Consider the following 24,937-nt stretch of genomic DNA (forward strand, 5'->3'; position numbering starts at 1 on the left):
ACTTGATCTCTTCATCCAGATGGTTTTCCTGTGGGCACAGGATGCTTTTTGTTTGGCCATGCATCAAAGATGTTTCCCTTCCCAAGCTCCATGGAAACTATTCACTTGAATCTTTTGGTTGCAAGCAACAGAAACCAACTTGAATTGTCTGAGAATCACTTTTGGGAAATGTTTCATGCTTCTGCTTCTCACACTTGCCTACACTTGGGAATCATCCAGAACCAACCCAAGGAGTTTAATTCTGGACATCAGGCAAATATGTTATGGCATTTAGAGGACCCAGCTATGCAGACCAAGTTATTATTTCCTCAACATGACAATGCACATTTATCAGTTAGGTGGAAAGGAAACAGTCACATACAAAACTCCAGTATTTACTGTTAATACCACAGAAAGTAGAGGGAAGTGGCTGGGGTACAACTGAAGCTGGAGGATACTGCTTAACTGGTTAGAACCATCTAGATCCAAGATACAGAATCCTTTTTTTTCTGACAATACACTGAAAGATAATCCATGTTCTGTTGTTGGTTTTGCTCTTTTTATTTTACTTGCTTGTTTGTTTTTAAAATGTATTTATTTATCAATCAATTGTATTGGGATTGAGTAAAGACTCCAGAGTTAATAAATTTTACAAATTTCATTTATAACTGATAAATAGCATATATGTATATAAAATATTTTACTTGTCACATACCCCAAATTATTTTCAGACACTATACTAAATTTAACACAAAAGTTCATTCCATATCAAGTGAAGCACTCATACTTAGACTGAAACATTCTTTATTTTAGTAGACATCTTCACTTTCTCTTAAGATAAAATCCACACTTCTCAGTGGATTACCCAGCTCGCTCAGTGGTAAAGAATCTGCCTGCTAAGTGGGAGACACAGCTTCGATCCCTGGGTCAGGAAGATACCCTGGAGCAGGAAATGACAACCCACTCCAGTATTCTTGCCTGGGAAATCCATGGACAGAGGAGCCTGGTGGGCAACAGTCCATGTGGTCACAAAAGAGTCAGACACAACTTAGTGACTAAAGAACAACATCTCTTAGTATGTTTTATAAAGATCTCCATGAATAATATCTGTCATTTTTTTCCATTTCATTTTTCATTCTCCAGTTTACTCAAAATGAAATTCTCAGCCTCTGTAAATTTACTGTTGCTTCTGTCCTCTGCATAGATTCTCAAAGCCTGAAACTACTTCTCCACAATAAAATGTTTAGTGTGTGATTGGATATATGAGTCTTCAGAGTGTCCAGGGGATGAACTAAGCTGGAGTCATCTAGGTAGAAAGTGGGCTTAAAAAGATGGCAACAGATGAAATTACTTTATAGAGGTATTTGCAGTTGTGAATGAAAATCTAAAGAACACTGACAATTAAAAGAATGGAGAGGACAATAAACTCATCAAGGGGATTTAAAAAGTAGTGTTAGAAAGATTCCCTAGAGGAGGAAATCACAACCACTCCAGTATTCTTACCTGGAAAATCCCATGGACAGAGGAGCCCGAAGGCTAAAGTTCATGGCAGAGAGTCGAACACAACTGAGCTACCGAGCACAAACACAGAAAGATTAAAGAAACAAAAACAAGGATAGTGTGATTTCATAGAGGCTTGAAAAGACCATTTCGCAAGATGAAGATGCTGAGAAACAAACCAATTAACAAGAACACAATAATGTCTGTGGGCTTAGTGATGAGGTGGTCACTCCATTTTCAGTGGAATGGTAAGACTGGAAGGTTGAAGTGGTGAGGTTGGGGATTTGAACCTGTGAGTCCAGGTTTCAAGATCTGAGTAGAGGAAATACAGAAATGAGAAGCTATTTATAGAATATTGGTTAATTCAATAAATGATGACTCTGTCTTGACACTGTACAAAATTTGGGGTAAAGAGGTAAATTATGTCAAATCCTTGAGTGAATGGGAAAGATTGACAGGGAGTCAGTAAATCATAGGTCCCAGAAGGGTGAGAGTGTAATACAGCTGACATTTGAACCTGTGCAGGAAGGTTTACATACTCATGAAAAAAAGTGGTCTAACCTAGTAAAAATGTGAGAAAGGAAGACATCTTCCCTATTTCCTGACCTGCAGAAGCAAGAGTAATAAACACTTAAGAGCTATACTGATCTCTCCTTTAACTTCCATTTAAAGATTTCTTCATGGTATAGAGTATGTTTCATCTAAATGTTCAATTTGAAGACAGTTCATTCAAACTTTGGCTAATAAGTCATGGCAGTTATCAATTATTTATGTTCTCAAGGTGACAAAATTAATTTATGCTAGCAAGTGAAAACTTAATTGTTTGACAGTTCTTTCCATGTCATACATACAGTACACTGTACTTTGTTCAGTGTGTTTTCCACCACATTCCTCCTTATGAGCGGAAGATTTATTAGAACAGCATTTCTAAATCATAAAATAAGATAGTATAGCAGGGTCTTTTGAAGTCTTTAAAGTCTGAGTTTGAATATCAAGTTATTGTAGACAAACTATTCAACTATCAAAGTCTTAGCTTTCTCACCAGTGAAATGGAGCTGATAAGTCCTATGGCCATGAAGACTAAATAAAGCAATATTTTACAAGTGCTTAGTCCAATGCATGTCTCATATAAAGGGTTATTATTTATAGACTCATTGACCTCACATGCCTACTCCTACTTCATTTCTGATCTATTAAGAACTAGAAAGAAGACTAATCAAGAAAAGGCATAATTTCAGCTATGACATACATTGAGAAGGATCCTGCCTAGAGAACAAATGTTTTGAGCCAACTTTCTTTCAAAGGGGAGCCAGTTCTCATGCCGTCACCCTTGCTCACAACCATGTACACTGGTTCCTTCCTTGCCAGAAAATTAAGTTGGCCCTTACACAGGCACAGGCATTGATTTTGACTCAAATTCTGGTTGACATGTTTACTTCTAAAGACACTTTATTTTGTGATTAGTCAACATAGATCTAAAGTTTTGTGTGTTTTTTCGCCACAAGTTTTCATAAGTCATTGCCCTGCCATGCTATCCTTAAATGTGATGTCCTCCTTCTATTTATAAGCATGCCTATATGCCTTTTCTTCTACTGTTTCTCTGATTCTGCTCTTCCCATTTTCTTTACCTATTGAATGCTCACATACTCTTCAGTATCAGGATTAAAATTGCCCTACACCAAATGCTACCTCCCAGCCTGGGTTAATCAATCCCTCTGTTAAATGCTAGCATTTCCTTTCTCTTTCTGGGGCTCTAATAAACATGCAAGTCACAATTACAATAATGTTTTTTAAAACTTATATACCTAAAGGACAACCATGTATGTGTGTTTTGAAAAAAAAAAAAAAGATAATAGAAATGCCTATGTGCTTTTGTTGTACATCCCTGGGTAAGAATAGCTACTCTAGTATAATATCAATAAATAATAACTATTGGTTTTTAAGTTTTTATTCTCCACTAGACTGTAAGGTCTCTGAAGAAAAAGACCTAGTTCCATTTTTTTAATCCACAAAACCCAGCAGGGCACTGTAGAAAACATACTCAATAAACTTTTACTTAATGAATGGATAAGCAAAAACCAATTTTAACTCTATTAGAGCAATAGCTTAGATATTCAATTATTATTATAATTAAAAAACTATAGTCTTTCCAGTGTTACATATTTAATGCAAGGTCTTTTTTGTCACAATAAAAGAAACTCTAAAAATGACTTTGCAAAAGTTACTTTGGCTCTAATATAAAGAATCACCCACTACCTATTGACAAATATTATTGTGGACCCCGTGTAATGACTATATAATGACAGAGAGCAGAGCCTCTGATGACGCAAGTTTAGGGTCAAATTGGATGGTGCGGATCAAGAAGTCATCGCAAAATAAGATTCTTTTAATAAGATTTTTACTTTTTGAAACTTTTTTGAAATCACAAGCCAAGGAATTTGATTGCTGTCTCTCTTTTTCCTTCTTTGCCTGGCTCCCATCATGAAGAAAAAATATACCTCTGGGTAGCTGGACTGGGCACCGTGCTCAAGTACACAACTTGAGAGGCACTGTGCCAATTCAACCATTAGGTTGCAATCAGCTGACACAGAATAAACAGCAGTATAAATTAAAGGGTAGCTGATGTCATTTCTGTAGCATAAAGGCTGAAATTTAGGCAACTGCTGATGGAGAGATGGAGAATGTCTTATAGCTTTTGTTGGTATTCATGAATACTCCACATGAATTTGCAAGGGATTCCTCAGAGAAAGGAACTGGCAGATATTGGAGAATAAAGAAAACTGAAGAAACGAAATATTTAGGCAGAACTAAGATTAAAAAAGTTCCGTTAAAACGTATCAAACCAAGATTTTAGCAAGAACCTTGTGGTGGAAAAACTGATAACAAGTGCCACTATAACTGTGTCAGTTCAGTTCAGTTCAGTTCAGTCGCTCGGTCGTGTCCGACTCTTTGCGACCCCGTGAATCGCAGCACGCCAGGCCTTCCTGTCCATCACCAACTCCCGGAGTTCACTCAGACTCACGTCCATCGAGTCAGTGATGCCATCCAGCCATCTCATCCTCTGTCATCCCCTTCTCCTCCTGCCCCCAAACCCTCCCAGCCTCAGAGTATTTTCCAATGAGTCAACTCTTCGCATGAGGTGGCCAAAGTACTGGAGTTTCAGCTTCAGCATCATTCCTTCCAAAGAAATCCCAGGGCTGATCTCCTTCAGAATGGACTGGTTGGATCTCCTTGCAGTGCAAGGGACTCTCAAGAGTCTTCTCCAACACCACAGTTCAAAAGCATCAATTCTTTGGCACTCAGCCTTCTTCACAGTCCAACTCTCACAACCATACATGACCGCTGGAAAAACCATAGCTTTGACTAGACGGACCTTTGTTGGCAAAGTAATGTCTCTGCTTTTCAATATGCTATTTAGGTTGGTCATAACTTTTCTTCCAAGGAGTAAGCGTCTTTTAATTTCATGGCTGCAGTCACCATCTGCAGTGATTTTGGAGCCCCCCAAAAATAAAGTCTGACACTGTTTCCACTGTTTCCCCATCTATTTGCTGTGTAGTGATGGGACCAGATGCCATGATCTTCGTTTTCTGAATGTTGAGCTTGAAGCCAACTTTTTCACTCTCCTCTTTCACTTTCATCAAGAGGCTTTCTAGTTCCTCTTCATTTTCTGCCAAAAGGGTGGTGTCATCTGCATATCTGAGCTTATTGATATTTCTCCCTCTAATCTTGATTCCAGCTTATGCTTCTTCCAGCCCAGCGTTTCTCCTGATGTATTCTGCATAGAAGTTAAATAAGCAGGGTGACAATATACAGCCTTGATGTACTCCTTTTCCTATTTGGAACCAGTCTGTTGTTCCATGTCCAGTTCTAACTGTTGCTTCCTGACCTGCATATAGGTTTCTCAAGAGGCAGGTCAGGTGGTCTGGTATTCCCATCTCTTAAAGAATTTTCCACAGTTTATTGTGATCCTAGCTATACACAATATATATATTATAAGCAGTATTTAGGAAAAGGAAAGTTCTAAAAGGGAGATTGTTACAGTGTTTAGAAACCTGGGAAAATATAATTTCTTTCTCTAGAAATAAGGTTATTAATTCACATTTAAAGCAGTTTTCTTCTTTGTTTTTTCCTTGAGGAATTGAAGAATTTAGCTGTGTCCATGCTTATAGTGAAGTGATATGGGAAAAGTGAAACTTCCTTAGAAGTTACTCATGGGGCAGAAGACAGGACCTCCACAGAGGTTTGACACAACTGGTATTGAGAACAACTTGTATTCATGGAACATGTAACACTTCCAGAGAATCAGCTGAGGGAAAAAATCTCCACAACATCCTACTCTCAATATAGAATAGGGCCTCAAATCACAATTTGAGAAGTATCAAAGGGTGATCTATAAGGACTAGAGAACTCTGGATCACATATTTGTTTATGATTATTAGTTATGTGATAAACCACACTTATTTCATAAAGTGGGTACATATATTGTCAATTAAATCTTGTGTTGCTTTTATAATTCTTGATTTAATAGTTTATCTTTTATAAGATTAAGGAAAAGTACCTTGATTAAGTGAGTTCTACTGATGTTTGCTATCACTGTTCTATAATAGTACCCAGGGTAGGAAAGCCCATTAGACAGCAGTCCTTAAAAACTAGAACCTAAACAAAGCCCGTACCAACTGGGTATGCTGCATGGAGGGTTATTATTCTCAGTTAATATGAAGAACTTAAGGAGATGAAAAAAAGCAGAAAGCATTATCTTTTTTACTCCAGGCATATCAAGTTATCCTTGAATGTGTCTTCAGAGATAATGTGGAAGCAAAATGACAAGCTAAATAAGCAACCAAAAAAGTTTAATTTCTTTTTTCTCATCCAAAAGTGGGAACAAGGTGAACTCTGTCAGAAGACTTTTCTTTGTTTTCTTAACCATTGGCTATGCACATTTATAACCAATTTTTCCTATATTATTATTTAGTTTTACTATCATAACAATTATAAATTTTTCAAAGCATGCAATTATGTCTTTTAATTTTCATGAATCTCAGCAATACCACATTGTCTATATATCCTCAATGTACAAAAGATGGTCAGGAATTTTTCCTTAGCAAATCTTCTTTCTGACTTTTGAGTCATTCCTTAATCATGCAGCAATAACTAGTGAGTTAGAAGCTTATGGATCATAAGGGACAGAATTAACCAAAAGGAAAAGTAGATCAAGAACCAACATAATGTCATAAAGCAATTACCCTCCAATAAAAAGTTTAAGAAATAAATAACACTGCAGTGAAAAAAAAAAAGGCTGTTTTGTGGTTCTGTTGGAGATGAATGGGTTAAGTTGTGAACATGTTCTCTTAAAGTTAGTGTGTTAAAAGATAACTTGCAACCATTACTAAAGGCACAAATTTGTCTAGAAGTATTAAAAGTTTTTGTTTAAGACTAATTTGTTCTCTGGAACCTTCTGTTCCAGTGGTGTTGCTATGTACAGTGAAAACTCAGGTTGTGCATCCTAAGCATAGACATGCGCAGCATGACCTAAGTCATTTCACTTGCCAAACTACATTTTCAGTAAGTCTAAGGCTTTGATTAAAATATCAAGTGATTGTCTTCATTTTATTTTTTCTGTTTTATTTGGCAAGTTAAACACTAGTTAACAGGATAGACATCTTAGGTGTCCAAAATTGTTAAAGCAGATTAATGAACACACACAATCTAAAGATACCCTTAGGAAAATTTTTCTGATGATAAGACAGTAAATAGAAAATCAATGAGCATGCATTGTAGATGGTAAACTTAGGATAGGTGAGCTTCCACAAGATGCCGAACATGATATTGGATGGCAGTTCAGTGTAAAAAGAGACATCGTGGAAGGAGACAAAGAAAATGGTAATCAGAAGGAGAAAACCTATGCACCCCATGATGAAATTGCAAGGTTTGGCAGTGATTTCAGAGTTTTCAACAAAATGCAAAGAGTAACTCCATGGGACAATAACAAGACATTTAGGATATAACACATTGCAGAAGTCTAAAGGGAAGGACACTTTCTTCAGGCTGCCTTTCCCCAACAGCACTGGAAATCCCCTGTTCAGCCACATAAAAGTTCAGCCGTGAAAAATCTGGCAACCTAGGGCAGAAAAACAGACACAGAGATCAATGGAACAGAATAGAGAGCCTAGAAATAAACCCATGCACATCCAGTCAACTGATCTATGACAAATGAGGCAAAAATATGTAACGGAGAAGAAAATAGTCTCTTCAACAAGTGGTGCTGGGATAACTGGACAGCTACACATAAAAGAATAAAATTAGAACCCTTTCTAGCACCATATAAAAAAATAAACTCAAAATGGATTAAAGACATAAGTGCAAGGCCGGAAACCGTAAAATTCCTGGAAGAAAACATAGAACACTCTTTGACATCAATCATAACAATATTTTTTGGATCTATTTCCTAAGGCAAAGGAAACAAAAGTGGAAATAAACGAGACCTTAATTAAGTGTGAAAGTTTTTGCACAGCAAAGGAAACCATCAACAAAACAAAAAGACAACCTATAAACAGAAGAAAATATTTGCAAATGATATGACCAATAGAGAGTTAATATCCAGAATACATAACAGTTCATACAACTCAACATCAAAACAAAAACAACTCGATTAAAAAATGGGCAGAAGAACTGAATAGACATTTTTCCAAAGAAGGCATGCAGATGGTGGACATGAAAAGATGATCAACGTCGTTAATCATCAGAGAAATGCAAACCAAAACCACAGTGAGGTATTACCTCACACCTATAATGTGTATCATCAAAAAGAACACAAATAACAAATGTTGGCCAGGATGCAGAGGGAAGGGAGTCCTTGTACATTGTCGGTGGGAATGTAAATCAGTACAGCCACTATGGAGAACACTACGAAGCTTCCTCCAAAAACTGAAAATAAAACTACAGATTCTGTGGAGTCACAGAAAACTACCATATGATCTAACAATTCCACTCTGAAGTGGAAAATGAAGAAAATGAAAATACTAATCTGAAAAGATACATGCACCCCAGTGTACATAGCAGCATTGATTATAGTAGACGAAGTATGGAAGCAACCTCAGTGGTCATCAGCTGATAAATGGATAAAGATGTCACATATCCTACCCACCCACACACACGCCCACACCCACCCACACACACACACACATACACACACAGAGTGGAATATTACTGAGCCATAAAAAAGAATTGATTTTTGCAATTTTCAGCAATGTGAATGGACTTAGGGGGTATTATGCTTAGTGAAATACATCGACAAAGAAAAATGAATACTGAACGATATCACTTAGATGTGGAATACAAATACAACAAACTAGTAAATACAACAAAAAAGAACAGATTCTCAACATATAGAGAACAAACTAGTGTTTACCAGTGGGAAAAGGAAAGTGGGGAGGGGTGAGATAGGGGTAGGAAATTAAGAGGTACAAATCAATATGTATAAAGTAGGTAAGATACAAGAATATATTTTACAGCACAAGGAATATAGCTAATATTTTGTAATAACTATAAAATGGAGAATAACTTTAAAAGTTATGAGCCACTGACTTGTATGCCTGTAACTTAGATAATATTGCAAATCAACTGTGTCTCAGTAAAAATTGTTTTATTTATTTAAATATTCTACCTCCAGTGTGTGTGGGGGGGAGAAATTTGGCAACCTGAGGAAAAAGAAATTTTCCTAGTCACTGAATGAAAACTAGCTTCACTGGTAGTTCAGACAGTAAAGAATCTGTCTGCAATATGGAAGACCTGGTTTCAGTCCCTCGGTTGGGAAGATCTCCTAGAGGAGGGCATGGCAATACACTCCAGTATCCTTGCCGGGAGAATCCCGATTAGACAGAGGAGCCTGGTGGGCTATAGTCCATGGTGTCACAAAGAGTCAGACATGACAGTGACAAAGCAGGCTTAAAACTCAACATTCAAAAAAATTAAGATCATGACATCCAATCCCATCACTTCATGGCAAATAGATGGGGAAACAATGGAAACAGTAACAGACTTTATTTTCTTGGGCTCCAAAATCACTTCAGATGGTGACTGCAGCCATGAAATTAAAAGACACTTGCTCCTTGGAAGAAAAGTTAACACCAACCTAGACAGCATATTAAAGAGCAGAGACATTACTTTGCCAACAAAGGTCCATCTAGTCAAAGCTATGGTTTTTCCAGTGGTCATATATGGATGTGAGAGTTGGACTGTAAAGAAAGCTAAGCACCAAAGAATTGACACTTTTGAACTGTGGTGTTGGAGAAGACTCTTGAGGGTCCCTTGGACTGCAAGGAGATCCAACCAGTCCATTCTAAAGGAAATCAGTTCTGAATATGCATTGGAAGGACTGATGTTGAAGATGAAGCTCCAATAATTTAGCCACCTGATGTGAAGAACTGCCTCATTTGAAAAGACCCTGATTGCTGGGAAAGATTGAAGGCAGGAAGAGAAGGGGACGATAGAGGATGAGATGGTTGGATGGCATCTCTGACTCGATGGACCTGAGTTTGAGCAGTCTCCGAGAGCTGCTGATGGACAGGGAAAACTGGCTTGCTGCAGTCCATGGGATCACAAAGAGTCAGACACGACTGAGTGACTGAACTGAATGAAAATGGTTGTATGCTTGTTCAATATACTTAACAAATCTTGGGGCAAAGAATGGGAAAATGTGATAATTCCTTCAACCAAACACCTTGGGGAAAAATCTAGCTAAAATATACATTTTTATGGTTGTCATAAAGCAGTTTAGTGCTATGGAAAACAATATGGAAATTCCAGAAAAAAAATTTTTTTAAAAAGAAATAGAACTACCATATGATAACAACAATCCCATTTCTGTGTATGTTTACATACATCTGAAAGAATTTCTATCAGGATCTCAAAGAGATATCTGTACTCCCATATTCATTCTATTTTGAAATCACAGCTCTGTAAATTGCCATATGGATTAGTTAATTCAGAGTTAATGTTAAAACTATAGGATATCCATTTCCATGGGAAATCATTGAATTTTGAAGAGAGATTAAATCAGTTCAGTTCAGTCGCTCAGTCGTTTCCGACTCTTGCATGCCAGGCCTCCCTGTCCATCACCAACTCCTAGAGTTCACTCAAACTCATGTCCATCAAGTCAGTGATGCCATCCAGCCATCTCATCCTCTGTTGTCCCCTTCTCCTCCTGCCCCCAAACCCTCCCAGCCTCAGAGTCTTTTCCAATGAGTCAACTCTTCGCATGAGGTGGCCAGAGTACTGGGGTTTCAGCTTTAGCATCATTCCTTCCAAAGAAATCCCAGGGCTGATCTCCTTCAGAATGGACTGGTTGGATCTCCTTGCAGTCCAAGGGACTCTCAAGAGTCTTCTCCAACACCACAGTTCAAAAGCATCAATTCTTCAGCACTCACCTTTCTTCACAGTCCAACTCCCATAGACATAAGAAAAATATGTTTTCAGCCTGACTCATTAAAAATGTATTGCTAAGTCACTTCAGTCGTGTCTGACTCTGTGCGACCCCATAGATGGCAGCCCACCAGGCTACCCCTTCCCTGGGATTCTCCAGGCAAGAACACTGGAGTGGGTTGCCATTTCCTTCTCCAATGCATGAAAGTGAAAAGTGAAAGTGAAGTAGCTCAGTTGTGTCCGACTTCACAACCCCATGGACTGCAGCCTACCAGGCTCCTCCATCCATGAGATTTTCCAGGCAAGAGTACTGGAGTGGGTTGCCGTTGCCTTCTCCAAAAATGTATTAGGAATCTCAGATATAAAGATGACACTTAAAAAAAATTAAATTGAATAATTTAGTCAGAACTCAAGATTTAAAGTTTAATATACTGCTGACCACTATATTATCTCAAACACAGTGTTACCATAGTCCTTTATTTCTATATCTTTTACTGGGAAAACAATAAATATTAAGACAAAGTATTCTGCATATATGATCAGCAATTGTTCCTTCTTACTCTAAGTCTGGAAAATAATGCATCTGTTTAACATCATGGCTGCCCTGGAATTCTCATAGAAAGCTTTTTCTAACAGACTATCCCAAGAATATCCTTTGTTTCCTATGCTGTGTAACATTAAATCCACAGTAAACAATGAAAGCTTAGCTTTTCCTTCTCCTCATTGGTACCCTCTTTGATAAATCAAGAAGCAGAAGCATTTTGAATGATATGTTTATATATCAGATACTTAGTTTATCAGTTATTTCTTCCCCCAGTATTCTTCCAGAAACCATCTGGCTATGGAAACAGACACAAGACACTTTTTGTCAGCAGTTTCACTGTCCGTTTGCATATGTGCTTAATTGTACAGGATGTACTGAGTGTTGCTGCTATTTTCAGTCATAGTTCCTTTGCTGGAAAGTGGGATCTGGTTTTTGTGAGTCCTGACCATTCATATCTGATTGCCTGAAGAAATTTGTTTCCTTGAAATTTGTCTATTATTTCAGTACCTTCACATTGCCTTAATCGTTCACAGTTTTTCTCAACTGTCCCACCAACTGGCTGCTCCTTTTAATGAATGAGGGTACAATATTGCAGATAATATTTTAGGATAGTCTTCTCAGAATCAAGATGGTCTACAAACATATTCACTTATATGCTTTGCTTTTTCATAGTATACAAAGTATGGGAAATAAATTGTGATTTTGTTGTAATATTTCCTGTAAGATCTCACAATTCCTATGAAAGTTTAGCATATCTCATTTATTATGTCAACTCTAAATTCTACATTTTAACAATTAAATGATTTTTATATATTCATATGTAAACAATGTAAAGCATTCTACAGATTTTAACACTACCAATTTTGACATAATAGAAAACTCTATTAAGTTTTCTCCAAAGTTATTAAGCAGTTAAATTCCTAAAGGTGTACCTATAAACTCATGAAGACCGAAAATGATATAGTTTTATGCTTCTGACATTTATATTTTGTTTATATGCATAGCCTTCCAGGTTTTGATGGCTTTATAATTAATCTAATGTATTTTGAGTAAACTACTGTGTAACAAATGTTGTTATTGTTCAGCCACTCAGTCCTGTCCAACTCTTTGTGACCCCATGGGTGGCAAGCATGCCAGGCTTCCCTGTTTATAACTATCTCCCGGAGCTTGCTCAAATTCATGTCCATTGAGTCCTAGATGCCATCCAACCATTTCATCCTCTGTCGTCCCCTTCTCTTCCTGCCTTCAATCTTTCCCAGCATCAGGGTCTTTTCCAATGAGTAGGCTCTTTGCATCAAGGGCCAAAGTATTGGAGCTTCAGCTTCAGCATCAGTCCTTTCAATGAACATTCAGGGTTGATTTTCTTTAGGATTGACTGGTTGGATCTCCTTATCAGTCCAAAGGACTCTAAAGAGTCTTTTCCAGTACCACCGTTCAAAAGCATCAATTCTTCGGTGCTCAGCGTTCTTTATGGTCCAACTCTCACATCCATACATGACTACTGGAAAAACCATAGATTCGACTAGACAGACCTTTGTTGGCAAAGTGATGTCTCTTCATTTTAATACTCTGTTTAGATTTGTGATAGTACCAAATGTTAGGATGCTGGTTTCTAAGCATTGTAATCAATCAGAGGATGACTGAAAGGCTCTGCTTCACATTCATCTGCTGCTTTCCAGGCTATTGTGACAAGTTATCTGGCGTTCACTACACTTACATGAAAAGTCGCCTGTAGCACAGACGCCATTAGAAAGGATCTGTGCACTGTAAGCTTCAGCACCAGATGGAATGACTGTCTTGTAGACACCGTGTCTTTTAAGATACAGTTTCTCCAGTTGCCAGACTCTGGTATCAGTGGTTTCTCTCAATGTGAATTTCATCCTTCAAAAATTTATTCTAAATTATTCTTCCAAAAAAATATATCCTTCTACTATGTAACAAAATGAAAATTTGAAGTGTCTGTAAGTAAATACTAAACTGGAAAAATGAAAAACCAGGCTCAAAAAATGAAACATGAATATAGATGGCAGGAAAAGCTCAGGTAACTGTTTTCAGCGTAAACCACAATAACAACTCCTTACTTACTATTCAAGGAAACACCAAAAAAGAGACCCCAGCATGTGTAATTCCTCCTCGTGGGGAGCAGTTACAATAGCCCTGAGAATTCTATATAGTTGGAACCAAGGAAGTAAAGGTTTACCAAAAATACCCCTCATTTAACTGATTGAGCAAATGAAATTGGGACACTTAGTTATTAGGAGATCTGATTTGGCAATCATATTTTGAATATAAATATCTTTCTTCTGAACAACAGTAACAACAAAACATAAAATAACTGCATCTTGAAATATTTTCAGTGTATTTTGTCCATTTGTTTTATGGACTATCACCAGGTTTTTTGGTGTGTTGAAGTAAACAAAATCTGTATACTGTTAACATAAAAAAATACATTCGTTGGAAGTTAAATATGTATTATGGCTTATTTGTACTTATAACACTGTGAATGGCGAATTTCTCAATTATTTCAATATAACATTTGCAGTATGTCACTAATTCATTTTATGTTTTTAAGTGTACAATTTCATTTAGAAGCTATTTTTCTGTTTTTTATTCAGTGGTATTAAAAATTCAACATATTACAGTCTGAAAAGAAAAACAATAGTATGCAGGGTTCATTTAGTCTGATCAGAATAGGAGGCCCTCATAATAAGCAACCTCTGGCTTATTTAAAAGTATAATTTTGTTGAACAAACATGAATGAATCAAGACAATTGATTTTATAAGATGTTTAAAGTAATATTATTGAGCTGTTTAGTATAGGTAGCAGCTGTGCCAAACAATTTACAAAATTGATTTTTTTTTTCCTTTAAACAACCTTAAGATTAGGTCCAACTCCTACGCCTATTTTTATTTAAACTCAGTGTGAGGACAACATAGATTCAATCCATGCACAAGTTTATCTGTTAAATACATTTATGAGTTTAATACTTAGTAAAATATGATTTTTAACTTCATATTTAGAAGTGTTTGATTTAGAGTATCTCCAGTGAGGAAAAAGGTATTTATAATTCACCATGAAGTGTTTCTATTTCCCACTTTTCTAATTTTTTATGTTTTCCCCTTTCGATCTTAAAATAAGCATATTCTGAGATCACAGATAATCACTTAAGTGCATGTTTCAGTTTTGACTCATACTCCAGCCAAGCATGAAGGCAAAGGATGAAGATAGGGTTGACTGACTCTCCTCCAGAAAGAGAGAGGGGAAAATTCAATATAAACATACCCATTCCAAACACTATGGATTTATGTACTTTTGAAATCCTGGAAAGAGATGAATTCCATGCAGCGTCCCTGGACAGTGTTTGTGCTTTGTAGATGTTGTAGATATGAAATACTTCTCTCTAAATGGCAAAGCTTGACTGGAAACATTATATCTGCCAACTCTCAATTATCCACAGACTATTATTAAATTTGAAAATTAAACAGGCCTCTGCCTTCTCTCTTTATTTTACTTACGTATTTTTTCTTCTTGCTAAGCTTTTGACAATTTCACCTCCAAGTGGTTTTCCACCAAAATATCTACCTGGAAAAGAACAAAGAAAAAATCAGATCACTTTGAATCCTAGAAATGGACTATGTAAAAATGATTTGGTTAGAGAAAAAATTAGCTCAGCCAACACCCAACAAGTGTCCAAGGAAAATCTTGTCATATCCTGGGTAATAGCTTAGAAAAATTTTTTTTTTCATTTAAGTCTCTGAAATTGTCTTAAAAGTCAAAATACCAGGTAATAGCAAGTGACAATACATCATACCTTTTGCCTTATGTAAGTAAGGTATAATCTTACAAGAGTTGGCCATTTTTGTTATAATCAAGCAGACATTTTACTTGCAATACTGTATTTTTCTCTAGCTCAGCAAAATGATTTGCAAAATTATTTATGCCAACTTTCCATCAATTTGGCAAGAGTACTATCACAATTAAGGCCTCCTAGGTGGCACCAGTAATAAAGTTTGCCTGTCAATGCAGGAGACACAAGACATGAAGTTTCAATCCCTGAGTCAGGAAGATTCCCTAAAGTAGGAAACAGCATCTCAGTCCAGCAGTCTTTCCTGGGAAATCCCACAGACATAGGTGCCTGGAGGGCTAAAGTTCATGGAGCCACAAAGAGTTGCACAGGACTGAGGGACGGGGCACACATACTATCACAATTGAACTTCCATTGGAAAGACATTTTAAAGCATGTTTTCCAAAAGAACATAAAGTTTAGAAACAGAATATGTAGCTAGGAAGCCTTACTGAAGTGACTCAAGTGAATTTAGTATTCTTCTTTTGCCTAAAAGGCAATATATGAAGAAACTAGATATACATGTATGCACTTTTTTCCGAACTAAAAATCCCTTTTCTCCTCTTCTTACAAGAGTTTAAGAGAGACCACTTTAGGGGTATATTTTCATAGGAATTTCCTCTAATTCCTACCATCACCAAGGCATTTTTAGGCTAGCTTTAAAGGAAAAAGGAAAAGTCTAGTCCATGATCTGAGAGTACCAGTTACTCAAATGTTTAATGAAAGGATCTGTGCTCCTCACTTTTTAATCCAAATTCCTAGTACTATAAAAGCACAAACATAGTCTTGGAATAGGTGACAGAACACCCCAAGGAAAACCCTTGTCCAATTTATTTTAATGAGAAACAAATGATAAAAAGATAAAAGACAACTTTTACCAATTCTCTCTGTCTGACTTTCACTGATATAAATCTATATATGTCCTCAGTGTTCAGACAGCACCCACAGTGTTGCTGAAATGGATTTTGGTTAACACTATGTATATGATATGGCAATTTTTAATTTCCTCTTTCTTGTTTAGACTTTTCATACACACCTACTTTCAATGACAGTATTTAAGAACTTTTCTCAATTTTTTGTCAGATATTTCCTATGTGTCTGCTGCTAGTAACATGTTAGTATTAAAAAACAGATTTGGCACAAGCAAATTATATGTTATTTATAAATCAACTGAAAATAATTTATAATATGATTAACCTGGTCAGAATGCAGGGGAATTTGAAAAGAGAGAGATCTTATTAGGAGCTAAAAGACAGAACAAGGAATAATCTATAAAAATCCTCACTATATTCCCATACAGCAACCTGATACTTGGTGGTATTTAGAAATTATCTACACAACGAGTAACAGTTTGAGGACTGGGTAGTCTAATCTGTACAGTAAGTCACGTAAACTGGAACTTGAGTATGACTCCATGAGGAGTTTTATATTCCACAGCTATTCGGTGATAGCCCAGTTCTGATAAAGATGAGAAAATTCAGACTAATATCAGAGATAGCCCCGAGGCACTGCTGATAGGGAATCATGGTCAATAATCTAAAAAAATGCCAACAACCATAAGCACTGGATTATGCAAGCCCAAAACAGTATCTCAACCATCAATCTCCTGCCTAACAATGCTTAAGGAATTTTCAGGATGACATTAACAGACTAAAGAGCTGGAAAACAAACAAATATGTCTGACATTCATGATATATTCTCTCTTGATCTTTCCGTTTCCTACCCTACATCCTTCTTGCTCCCACCTCCATCATTGTACTTATACAAGTAAAAACAATATTTGATCCTATACAGTTTGAAAACAGTTTATCCTGACAGTAATATTTTGTGAGATGTTAAAAAGTATGGTCGAGCCGCTTGTTCTTCCCTAACTACAGATAAGGAAAATATTCCATGCAATAAAAGTAGTTCTGTCTTCTCAAAGTTCTGGGAATGATATTTATCCAAAGGCCAAATGTCCCAACTTCAGAGCAGAGGCATCATGCAGCTATGGTGTCATCATAGAATGGAGACCATCTGGGAAAGTGGCCACTTGCCACAACCTCTGGATCCTGACAGAAGCACTGCACACTTCTGTGGGTTTCCATTCCACAGCTGCTGCCTGCATGCATTTCCCACTAGAATTGTTCAGTTAGTTACTCCTTCTAGCCCATTCCCCATAGAACACGCAAAGGGCTAGCACCTGCTTGCTTTGAATGCTGACTGAGGAAAACACAGGCTCCAAGTAAGTCCTTAGAGCAAGTGAGGATGAAATAATGCAACCAGGAAGCTTAACACAGGATCTGCCAATAGGAAGTTTCCATTGTCTTAAGGTTTTGGACAGTTAGACTCAACTGAGAAAGGAAAGGAATTGAAAACGTGTTTAACTATCATTGCAAGATTGACATACAAAAAACTGACTCCCTTTGGGGTAGCAAGCATAGGACTAATTCTATGAAGTTAGTTAGTCATTTTAATTCTCTCTTCAAATAGTTATCTGTGGACAAGTGACTCATTCTACCAAAACTGAGTTGAATTCATAATCCATGACTGGACATTTTATTTACCTTGTTTTCAACAAGTTCTCAAGAAAAAATGCCATATTCTTAGAATTCTCTTTTCTAGTAAAACTGTATCTGATCTTAACAAAATTTTGTTTGCTTAGAGTAGAATTTAAACTTTTACAAGCATTTTAAGGTAATTTCTGCTCACTCACGCTTAACAAGTTTCCATCTCTAAAGAAGGCAATTTGAAAATCCCTCCCAGAGACAGGGCATCACAAAAGAAAACACTTATATGTCATAAAAAAAAGAAAAAACAGCAAATATAAAACCACTCTTTGAGTAAAAGAAGCCTATTCTTTTACACTAATTAGAGATTTATCTGTTTGAGTCTTTTATGCAAAATGAAGAACACAAAACCCAGGTTCTCCTTGAAATAAGTATCTGATCCCCACCTTCTTCCCATGTATTTATGTGTATATTTACTCTTGTTTTCTATTTTAACACATAGTTTTAAAATGGATGTTCAGTGTAAAAATGTATACACTATAGACAAGTTAAAAAGAGAAAGAAAAATATCTGATACCCTGTCACCAAGGAATAAACAGAAATAAATTTGAGAAAACACCTAACTACACTTTTCTCTGTATAGTCTAAACCTGTTCATTTATGTCTTATCCATGCTACAAGTACACAAAGTTTAATAGAAGCTTAATGATGATAAAGCATCTATATTTTACAGTTTTATAATCTGCTTTTATTTCATTTCATATTTTTACATGTCTATAAAATAGAACTACATTATTCATTTTGATGTTTGAATCATAAGCATGCCAATCTCACTACACTTTTGCCATCACTGGGTATTAACTTTTCCTAATTGGATGGGTAAAAGATGATTTTTTTTTAAATTTTATTGCATTTACTGGATTTTTAGTCAAATTTGAAAAATGTTTAGATGTTAGTGATTATTTGTTTTTACCTGCTTGAGAAATTGCCCAAACTCTATGTACTTTATTCTATTTTTGTTTAATTCTGTTCTTAATTTCTTTTGGTTATTATATTTGTATATCACTGATATTAAACTCTTTGTATTTTACATGTTTTAAGTTATATTAATATAGATAATATTCCTAGACTTTCATTTGCAATGTGGAAATAAATGCACATATGCATGTGTGAATATAAATAGTATTTATCATTTACATGAATGGAATTCTCTCTTTAGATTATATGCTTCTTCATCGAAGACTGCAATATTTATACTGCATTGCACACAGAATGTGTGTGTGCTAAGTCGCTTCAGTCATGTCCAACTCTGTGCAACCCTATGGACTTCAGCTTGCCAGACTCCTCTGTCCATGGGATTCTCTGGGCAAGAATACTGGAGTGTTGCCATGCCATCCTTCAGGGGATCTTCCCAACCCAGGGGTCAAATCTGCATTTCTTAAGTCTATCTGCATTGGCAAGTGGATTCTTTACCACTAGCACCATCTGGGAAGCCCATTGCATTCAGAATATACATTTTCTTAAATTTTGATGGGCAAGAAACAGTGTCTATTAGCAAAGTAATTTGTTACCAAATAATGTGTAGATACAGAAGAAAGAAAGAGGGAAGAAAGAGAAAGACAATGATTGAGGGAAGCGTGAAAGAAAAAGCATTACCTACAGGGATTTTTCCCAATTGGCTTTATGCTTTAATCTAGTTGTTATTGTCAATCAAGCAAAAGACCTGTGAGTAGATACCTACTTAGAATTCAAAAGTTTTATTACCAACATTTTTTCACAATAGTGACCAGACTATCAGTCCCCAAATTTGTGTCATTATCTAAGACACAAGCTAAGCTTCAACTGAAAGACTGTCACTGCACAATATTTAGTCTTGGATGGATATTTTCAAACGGAGAATGATTTATAAAAGCAGAAGACTGGTTCACTCGTGTGATGAGCAATATCACTATCTAGCCACCAGCTCTGTCATTATTTTCCCAAAGGTGTTTGGTCACAATGTAGTCAGAAATATCAGAACAAAATGAGGAGTGATTCCTTAATCCCATCATATAATGAGAGTCATCACTGTGTGATGAATGCTGTGTGCTATGCTTAGTCTCTCAGTCATGTCCATCTCTTTGTGACCCCATGGACTATAGCCCGCCAGGCTCCTCTGTCCATGGGGATTCTCCAGGCAAGAATACTGAAGTAGGTTGCCATGCCTTCCTCTAGGGGATCTTCCCAACCCAGGGATTGAACCCAGCTCTCCCACACTACAGGAGAATCCTTTACCATCTGAGCCACCAGTGAAGCCCACAATGAATGTTAGATGGCTCCTTTACAACAACATGACAAATACATGTTAATTGGTCTTGTAAGACATTTTTTTTTTTCTCCCAATTGGTATAGCTGTCTCTGTCTCTGTGGCTGTATATGGCTTTTTTTTTTTAAGTCTTCTATGACTGACCAAAACCATTCTGATTGACATCCCATCTTTTTAGAGAAGACATGTTACTGTGTAGCCCTTCTATGCTAGAAACCATTCTTAGTGTACTTAAATAAAAGACTTTAAATAGATCTGTTGTATTATTTAAAGTTTTATTCTCAGAGCACCATGTCATTTCCAAATTGTTAAGGTATTTCCCTTTCACTTTTCCTTTCATGCATTGGAGAAGGAAATGGCAACCCACTCCAGTGTACTTGCCTGGAGAATCCCAGGGATGGGGAAGCCTGGTGGGCTGCCGTCTGTGGGGTCACACAGAGTTGGACACAACTGAAGTGACTTAGCAGCAGCAGCCTCATGTTATCTCCTAAATATCACTTAAAATAAAATTTCTAAATTATAAAGCAATTTTTCATTTTAGAAGTAACAAAAAATTTTAAATTCTGGTTGTAAGATGCCAGAAAATAGTCATTATGACAATAATTGTAATATTTAACAGCATATTTATATAATGAGCTATACTTGATCACCCTTTTGGAGTACTAGTAAAGTATAGTAATATGATATTCTAGCAATAAAAACTATATTTTAAATTCCTGTTGTTAGTGTATGGAAATGCAACAGATTTCTCTGTATTAATTTTGTGTCCTGAAACTTTGCCACATTCATTGATGAGTGCTGGTAATATTCTGGTGGCATCTTTAGGATTTTCTATGTACAGTGTCCTGTCATCTGTAGCAGTGACAGTTTTACTTCTTCCTTTGCCTTTGGATTCTTTTTATTTCTTTTTCTTCTTTGATTGCTCTGGCTAGGATTTCCATAATTATGTTGAATAAAAATAGTGAGAGTGGGCATCCTTGTCTTGTTCCTGACCTTAAAGGGAATGCTTTCAGCTTTTCAACTGTTGAGCATGATGTTCCCTTGTGGCTCAGACAGTAAAGTGTCTGTTTACAACGCGGGAGACCTGGGTTCGAGCCCTGGGTCGGGAAGTTCCCCTGGAGAAGGAAATGGCAATCCACTCCAGTATTCTTGCCTGGAAAAATCCCATGGACGGAGGAGCCCGGTAGGCTACAGTCCATAGGGTCACAAAGAGTCGGACACGACTGAGTGACTTCGCTTCGCTTCACTTCATGTTTGGGTATATTTCCTCTATGCCCACTTTCTGGAAAGTTTTTATCATAAATGGGTTTTGAATTTTGTCAAAAGCTTTTTGCATCTATTGAGATGATCATATGATTTTTGTTCTTCAGTTTGTTAATGTGGTGTATCATATTGATTGCTTTGTGGATATTGAAAAAGCCTTGTGTCCCTGGAATAAATCCCATTTGATCACAGTGTATGAATATTTTAATGCATTGTTGACTTCCATTTGCTGTATTTTGCTGAGGATTTTGCATCTGTGTTCATCAGTGATGTTGACTATATTGGCATCTGATCTGGTTTTGATATTAGAGTGACTTTTTATCGTGTTTTTTTTAAATTTATATTTCTTGTTCAAATTATGTGGAAATTTGTTCTTCATGTCTATGAATACTATCATATGATAATATGCTGGTCTTTGAATATTATCTTCCTTTCCTCTATTATTTTGATAAGTACTATAACCAGTGCAAGTGGTCAAAAATACAGCATCTAGATGCAAAAGAAAATTGTGAAATAGCAAACACTGGATCATCTATTCCTGAATAACTGAGGGTTGGCACTTGTCCACAACATTTTCTGAATGATCTAGAGGGACTCGTTTGTCTTTGAGCACACTGAAACCAATTCTTTCAAATGGTCTCCAGTTTTAGGGAAACTTAAACTCTACTGGTTAAGTAAAAATTCAAGTTGATTTCTCAGTTCATATAATAAAAATAAGGTGTGCTGTCCCAGGTTCAGGTGTTCTGAATTTTTTACAGTATGCAGTAAATTTGATAATTAACTTTTGGATAAGGAAGCATGCAGGATATAGAACGCACTTCAGGAAGGAAAAAAAAAATACGTGTGGTGTTAGCAGAATGGGAAGGCTGCCCAGAACATGTCCCCTGCTATAAGATTAGTTTGGGAATTAGGGATTTACAGTGCTTACCCCCATCTAGAAGGGACTTGGCAATATTCCCTAGAACTGCAAAGATAAATTGGTGGGAGTGAGAGAAATAAGTAAAGGGCAGAGGCTGCTGGAAAACAGGCTTTCCTGTCACTAGGCTGTGATATTGTAGAGTTTTGAAACCAACCTAGGTTCTACCCTGAGAAAGAAAGACAGTTTCTATATGTTAACAGCCACAGCAACTGACTAATTCAGTCTCCAAATAGTCAGCCTGAGAAACAGAACATAAAAGTCTATCTTGAGACAGGAAGTTGGGGCAGGGTCATCCAACTCAGCCAAAGAGCTGCTTTGGATAATTCCTATCACAGTGTCAGGCATCCAGTGGAGTTTTGAGAGTAAGATTGGATGATAATGATAAGGAGGATGACAATAACAAATGACAACGATAGTGAGATTTGAAAATAATTAGAAGACTACTGCAGAAAGGAAGAATTCTTTTTTTTTTTTTGAATCTGAGCATTTCAGTATAAGTGCAGTAGATAGGGGCTTCCCTAGGGGATCAGCAGTAAAAAATCTACCTGCAGAGCCAGAGACTCAGGAGACCAGGGTCAGATCCCTGGGTTAGGAAGGTTCCCTGGAGGAACGCAGGGAAACTCACTCCAGTGTTCTTGACAGATGGACTACAGTCCATGGGGGTCCCATAGAGGCAGACAGGACTGAAGCAACTGAGCACACACACATGTGGTAGATACGAGACACTGGCAAAGAACATGAATGTATTATTTTCTAAGGAAATCCATCAGAAATTGCTGTCATTCAAAAAGACAAATGAAAAAAGATTGTAACATAGTGAAGTCATTTCTAAAAGCTACTGCCAAAATAAAAAGCTTGAATTCCTAAAGGGAATTATTTATATTAAGCAACATAAAGCAGAATAAAAAGTTTGCCTGGAAATTCCTGTCACCTGGCCCTAGTCACCATGTTTGATTTCAAAAAATTAAAAACTCCAATTTAAAATACATCATTAGTAGTCTCATTTTAAATATCATTCATTATCAGAGAAATGCAAATCAAAACCACAATGAGGTACCACTTCACACCAGTCAGAATGGCTGCAATCCAAAAGTCTACAAACAATAAATGCTGGAGAGGGTGTGGAGAAAAGGAACCCTCTTGCACTGTTGGTGGGAATGCAAACTAGTACAGCCACTATGGAGAACAGTGCGGGGATTCCTTTAAAAATTGCAAATAGAACTGCCTTATGACCCAGCAATCCCACTACTGGGCATACACACCGAGGAAACCAGAATTGAAAGAGACACATGTACCCCAATGTTCATCACAGCACTGTTTATAATAGCCAGGACATGGAAGGAACCTAAATGTCCATCAGCAGATGAATGGATAAGAAAGCTGTGGTACATATACACAGTGGAGTATTACTCCGCCATTAAAAAGAATACATTTGAATCAGTTATAATGAGGTGGATGAAACTGGAGCCGATTATACAGAGTGAAGTAAGCCAGAAAGAAAAACACCAATACAGTATACTAACACATATATATGGAATTTAGAAAGATGGTAATGATAACCCTGTATGCAAGACAGCAAAAGAGACACAGATGTATAGAACAGTCTTTGGACTCAGAGGGAGAGGGAGAGGGTGGGATGATTTGGGAGAATGGCATTGAAACATGTATAATATCATATATGAAATGAATCGCCAGTCCAGGTTCAATGCATGATACAGGATGCTTGGGGCTGGTGCACTGGGATGACCCAGAGGGATGGTACAGGGAGGGAGGTTGGGAGGGGGGTTCAGGATGGGGAACACGTGTACACCCGTGGCAGATTCATATTGATGTATGGGAAAACCAGTACAATATTGTAAAGTAATTAGCCTCCAATTAAAATAAATAAATTTATATTAAAAAATAAAAAATAGTTTAATGAGCAGATAAATGTAGTTTAGTATCGTTCCCCTTTATGTCTTCCTTCCTTCTTCTGTCCACTCTTTTTATTTCTCTTCTCTCATTTTTTCTTTCCCTTCCTTCTCTTCATCCCTTCCCCCTACTTACTTCTTTTTCTCTCTCCCCAGGGTTTGTATTCTAAACAGCCTGCGTTTCCTCAAATCAAAGACATTCTTATTGTAGTATCCATCTTAGAAATATAAAGGAGAAAAATAATTTTTAAAAAAAGCAAAACCACCCGAACTCCCAAACCCTAGCTCTTCGGCCTGCCTGGCCTCCTCAACCGAATTTTTGTCCACACCTAGAAACATAGATTTCAGGCCATGATTACGCAAATCCAACTCATGTATCAGTCCTGTCTGGGGCTTCTTTAGAACTCAGTGCATGTAGACCTAATCATTCACTGCAGTAATGAACAGAGCAGATTACAGCCCCTTACAGCCCCAACTAGCCCCTTATCCTATTTTTGTCTTCTTGGCACTTATGATATAGTCTGGTGTTACACTGTTCATTCAGGAGTTCCAGGCTCATTCCAGCCTGAAGCTATGTACATTTCACTGGATGTTAATTCTCAAACCAGAGAAACCCAAATATACCAAAGATTATACCTTTAACAGTCTGTTGTGACTAGCAGTGGTTCTAATATAAAATCATCATTGAATATAACATCGAAATGGTGTTACTCCTAACCAAAAAAAAAGCAAATCTTCATAGATGTCTTTAAACTTTCACAAA

General features: G+C 36.9%; 1 long non-coding RNA gene across 1 annotated transcript in view; it reads right to left on the reverse strand.

Annotated features, from left to right (window-relative positions):
• Positions 1-6,314: 6,314 nt before the first annotated feature.
• LOC138422487 (uncharacterized) overlaps positions 6,315-24,937 on the reverse strand; it is a 199,314-nt gene continuing 180,691 nt past the window's right edge. The window contains exons 4-5 of the long non-coding RNA XR_011249894.1: positions 14,960-15,026; positions 6,315-7,597 (exon numbers count right to left, since the gene is read on the reverse strand). This is a non-coding gene — a long non-coding RNA (uncharacterized lncRNA). The remainder of the gene's footprint in view (positions 7,598-14,959; positions 15,027-24,937) is intronic.

Source organism: Ovis canadensis, chromosome 17 (assembly GCF_042477335.2).
Source record: "Ovis canadensis isolate MfBH-ARS-UI-01 breed Bighorn chromosome 17, ARS-UI_OviCan_v2, whole genome shotgun sequence".
Classification (NCBI taxonomy): domain Eukaryota; kingdom Metazoa; phylum Chordata; class Mammalia; order Artiodactyla; family Bovidae; genus Ovis; species Ovis canadensis.